The sequence below is a fragment of the Neoarius graeffei genome, chromosome 1 (assembly GCF_027579695.1).
Source record: "Neoarius graeffei isolate fNeoGra1 chromosome 1, fNeoGra1.pri, whole genome shotgun sequence".
Taxonomy (NCBI): domain Eukaryota; kingdom Metazoa; phylum Chordata; class Actinopteri; order Siluriformes; family Ariidae; genus Neoarius; species Neoarius graeffei.
This window is the reverse complement of record NC_083569.1, coordinates 80,753,887-80,759,753: the sequence shown is the minus strand read 5'-3', so window position 1 is coordinate 80,759,753 and position 5,867 is coordinate 80,753,887.

Below are 5,867 nucleotides of genomic sequence, written 5' to 3'. Positions count from 1 at the left end.
GGAAAAGGTGTCATCTGGAAGCTTTTTATTATGTGAAGAAGAGTAAACTAACACTGGTGCAGTGGCTTTGTACTCATTATACTCATCATCTAGGTTGCAAATCCCTGTTTGGAAGCATTAATCAAATCAAATATATATATATATATATATATATATATATATATATATATATATACAACCCCGATTCCAAAAAAGTTGGGACAAAGTACAAATTGTAAATAAAAACGAAATGCAATAATTTACAAATCTCAAAAACTGATATTGTATTCACAATAGAACATGGACAACATATCAAATGTCGAAAGTGAGACATTTTGAAATTTCATGCCAAATATTGGCTCATTTGAAATTTCATGACAGCAACACATCTCAAAAAAGTTGGGACAGGGGCAATAAGAGGCTGGAAAAGTTAAAGGTACAAAAAAGGAACAGCTGGAGGACCAAATTGCAACTCATTAGGTCAATTGGCAATAGGTCATTAACATGACTGGGTATAAAAAGAGCATCTTGGAGTGGCAGCGGCTCTCAGAAGTAAAGATGGGAAGAGGATCACCAATCCCCCTAATTCTGCGCCGACAAATAGTGGAGCAATATCAGAAAGGAGTTCGACAGTGTAAAATTGCAAAGAGTTTGAACATATCATCATCTACAGTGCATAATATCATCAAAAGATTCAGAGAATCTGGAAGAATCTCTGTGCGTAAGGGTCAAGGCCAGAAAACCATACTGGGTGCCCGTGATCTTCAGGCCCTTAGACGGCACTGCATCACATACAGGCATGCTTCTGTATTGGAAATCACAAAATGGGCTCAGGAATATTTCCAGAGAACATTATCTGTGAACACAATTCACCGTGCCATCCGCTGTTGCCAGCTAAAACTCTATAGTTCAAAAAAGAAGCCGTATCTAAACACGATCCAGAAGCGCAGACGTCTTCTCTGGGCCAAGGCTCATTTAAAATGGACTGTGGCAAAGTGGAAAACTGTTCTGTGGTCAGACGAATCAAAATTTTAAGTTCTTTATGGAAATCAGGGACACCGTGTCATTCGGACTAAAGAGGAGAAGGACGACCCAAGTTGTTATCAGCGCTCAGTTCAGAAGCCTGCATCTCTGATGGTATGGGGTTGCATTAGTGCGTGTGGCATGGGCAGCTTACACATCTGGAAAGACACCATCAATGCTGAAAGGTATATCCAGGTTCTAGAGCAACATATGCTCCCATCCAGATGACGTCCCTTTCAGGGAAGACCTTGCATTTTCCAACATGACAATGCCAATCCACATACTGCATCAATTACAGCATCATGGCTGCGTAGAAGAAGGGTCCGGGTACTGAACTGGCCAGCCTGCAGTCCAGATCTTTCACCCATAGAAAACATTTGGCGCATCATAAAACGGAAGATACGACAAAAAAGACCTAAGACAGTTGAGCAACTAGAATCCTACATTAGACAAGAATGGGTTAACATTCCTATCCCTAAACTTGAGCAACTTGTCTCCTCAGTCCCCAGACGTTTACAGACTGTTGTAAAGAGAAAAGGGGATGTCTCACAGTGGTAAACATGGCCTTGTCCCAACTTTTTTGAGATGTGGTGTTGTCATGAAATTTAAAATCACCTAATTTTTCTCTTTAAATGATACATTTTCTCAGTTTAAACATTTGATATGTCATCTATGTTCTATTCTGAATAAAATATGGAATTTTGAAACTTCCACATCATTGCATTCCATTTTTATTTGCAATTTGTCCCAACTTTTTTGGAATCGGGGTTGTGTGTGTATATATATATATATATATATATATATATATATATATATATATATATATATATATATATATATATTTTTTTTTTTAAATCACAATGGTCAGCATGTTACCTGCATATTTTAAATGATAATAAAAAGCACATAATTAGTACTGACCCAGTATTTGAGTTTCTTGAAAACAAATGCTTTAAAAATGTAATTAAAATAAGCTTTTATCTGACTCTGCCATAGCACTTAAATAAACTAACTGCAATTACACTGCCAATTATTTCATTTCTGCCATTCCTGGAATTAAAGGGCAATCAGAATCTCCTCATAACTAATTTCAGGCAAAGATTAAGGATGGTAAATCTTGGATCAAATATATAAACACAGCATTTAACAATTGCCGTGATCAAATTAGTTTTTATCGAATTATTTTTTGCAATTAAAGCTAAAACATTGTTTGTAAAGCAGTGTGAAACTTTATAAAATCATCTTTATTACTGTCATTATGCCATGCTAAGATTTACATTTGCCTCAAACTGGATCTGAGCTTGGTTTTCCTTTCATATAAGCCAAAGATAGTGAGCACCATGCCTGTTCACTCACTATTCACAACTGATATTGTTTCACAGACTCATACTCGCATACAGCCTAAAAACCTAATATATTTAACATGTAAAATTTAAAATGCTGGTACATTTAAAGTAGTCTTTTAATGTGTAATTTATAAAAACAGATCGAGCTGACCTGTATCAGATGTACTTGTTTAAAAATCACTGGAAGTGTGTTTGCATTCCTCTTGCATCCTCTCTCTCGCTCTCTGTCTCGAATGTTAACTCTGTCTGGATGACTACTGTTCTAGACCAAAGTGTGAGAAATGAAAACCAGGGCCCTGTACTACGAACGGAGGTTAACCTACCCAGAAGTAACCCAGGGTTCCCCCGCTAAACCGAGGTTGACAAAACCTGGTTATCTTGTTTGGGGTTAAACGGTACTACGACGCCAGTTATGAAGTTGATTTGTTGAACCTGTGTTAACCTAATCAGGGTTAATGCGCGTTCACGCTAAAGGGGAGGTTATCAGCGCAAATCCCCACTGTTCACAATGGCACGGCCGCCGCACTTCACGGAGGAAGAATGCGCTGTCAGAATGCAAAGCTACGAGGAGTTCAAAACAACATTAAGAGCAAAATCTAACACAGTGGCTGCCAATAAGGAGCGGCAAGCATGTTGGCAACGAATTGCCGATCGGGTAAATGCACAAGTACATTCTCCCTTCTACATGTTCCAGAACAGAAGTATAGGATGAGAGAAAGCTTCATGATCAATCACAAGTCACAGAAAATGGTCCTTCGACGTGGCCCCAGTCATATATAGCTTGTTTAATGTCCGAAAAATCCTGAATAAAATTTGGTATGGTAAATTCATGGAGTAGCCTACTTAAGTAGATATGTGCACAGAGTCACATGAATTAGGATGACTGACTGTTCAGTCCCTTTGACTAAGTTGGTGTATGTCCTGTGAACATTTCAGAGGCAACAGCAGTGCCAAACGCACCTGGCAACAGGTGAAAATGAAATATAAAAACATCATTCATAATGGGGTGTGTGTGTGTCGTTCTTTTTCTGTACTGTGTTTCAGATGAAAAAGCTTTTGCCCAAGGACAAGTAGGCTAAACAGCATTTGCCTTTTATTTATTCAAGTTTTATCTGTTTGCCTAATAGTTCAAATTGTTTTGTATATAGTTTATAATGTAGTTGTGTGATATTAATGATAATGTTGTGGGAAAACTACTTTGCACGGACGTTCATTTAATTTATTCTATCGTCATTTTGTTTGTTCTATTTTTGTGTATTTTATTTATTTATCTGTTTGTCTAGTTGTATCTATTTTTCTAATATTTTTTGCATTAATTGTTTTTTCCTATTAAAATAATCTTGTGTTCTTGTTATAACTTTATCTATTTATCTGACTGTTTAGTTGTATCTATTTTTGTTACAATTTCAATATTTTTAATACAAGTTTTTTTCTATTAAAATGTTCTTGTGTTATATTTATTGTAGTTGTATCTATTTTATATCTCAGACTTAAATATTTTTGTAAAACAAGTGTTTTTCTATAAAATATTCTTGCGTTCTTGATAACTATGTTCTTGAGTGGGTTCTTTTTTTTTTTTTTACAGAAAAGCCGCTCTGCATGGACATTCATTGTTTTTTAATGGTTATTTATGAGCGTTTAGGGGTTACAATAATGTAAGTCTAGGTTGCTTTATATAAAAGGTATGTCCAGAAATATTGATGTCACTGTCTAAGCAGAGGGATCTGGCTTCTTTAGACGCTGTCTTCTTAAAACTGAATAAATATTTAAAAAGAGCCAAATGAGCCAGTCTTTTGAACGGCTCTTTTCAAAGAACGGATCCCAAAGATGCGGCTCCCATCAAAGAGCCATAAATCCCATCTCTAATCTGCGCTCCGATATCGCACGGGTCATCCAGGTACGCTGGCATTGTCTCTAGAGGAAATGTCGGTGGAGAGGTGGTGTTTAAAAAGGGTGTGGTTAATCGGAAACCTCGGGTTAACCAAGAACATAACCTGAGACGAGCAGGTTTGAGATGCAGCGTAAGTTGCCATGGCAGCATACCTCGGTTTGAACATAGCCAACTTTCGTAGTATGGGTTAATCGGGAAGTTACGCTGCACGTGATCAAGTTACTCTCGAAGTTACCCTGGTAAGCCAGAAAACCCGCTTCGTAGTACAGGGCCCTGACCAAGAGCACAAGGACAATAGAGGCTTTGTGTTAATAACACCTCTTCACTAGTTTCAGTTGTACTTACCTAAAAGTGCTCCAATCATGTTAGGGAAAAGTTCAAAAGTGCAAAACATATCTGTTTAGTCAAGTCTTTTGTTAATAATTTTATTAGGTAACGGAGTATCTGGAGGGTCCTCAGGCATAGAGTGTTTTGGTACAGTAGGATGTATGGATGCTGTCAGTCCCCCATTCATTCGAGTTTGCACTCAGCACAAAACATATACTGTTCTTACTCATTAGGTGACATAGGGTATACCGAACAACCTGTGTTTATTCTCCCCGCCCCACCCTACCCTACCCTTCCCTTCACTCTGTCTGTCCCTCCCTCTGAGTTACATGTCAATCCTGAGAAGAAGAAACCTTTATTCATCACATGCACACTTCAAGCACAGTGAAATTCATCCTCTGCATTTAACCCATCTGAAGCAGTGAACACATGCACACACACCCAGAGCAGTGGGCAGCCACACTACAGCGCCCAGGGAGCAGTCAGGGGTCAGGTATCTTGCTTGAGGGCACTTCAGCCCAAGGCCGCCCCACGTTAACCTAACTGCATGTCTTTGGACCGTGAGGAAAACCGGAGCACCCAGAGGAAACCCACGCAGACATGGGGAAAACATGCAAGCTCCACACAGAAAGGTCCCCGCCAGCCACTGGGCTCGAACCCAGAACCTTCTTGCTGTGAGGCAACAGTGCCACCCAGACTGAGATGCTGACCTCCTCTGCTCCTCAGACCTGCCTGATCCATCCTTATGCCCTACGTCTGGCTGGAGTCTCATCATATCACTCTTGTGGAGGACAGCCCCATGTCGCACTTGGAAGATGCTCTGGACACATACAGTAATACATTTATCTCTGAGGACTTCAGTTGACTTGCTAACTTTAGAACTGCAGTTATCATGAACAGTTTCAAACTTCAACAAAACAGACTTCGTGTTAAACTATAACAAATTTCCTGGTTACACAGTTATACTTTGTGACTATATGGGACACAGTTATAGAAGCAAGTTATTTATAAATCACGTTATCCGTCATCACCCAAACAAGGATGGGTTCCCTTTTGAGTCTGGTTCCTCTTGAGGTTTCTTCTTCATGTCGTCTGAGGGAATTTTTCCTTGCCACGGTCACCAGGCTTGCTCATCAGGGATAAATTAAGGATAAAATTAGCTCATGTTTAAAGTCTTTAATTTTCTGTAAAGCTGCTTTGAGACAATGTCTATTGTTAAAAGCGCTATAAAAATGAACTTGACAAAAGGAGCTATAAACCAAATTCACTGAACACACAGCATGATGACAACACACTCATAA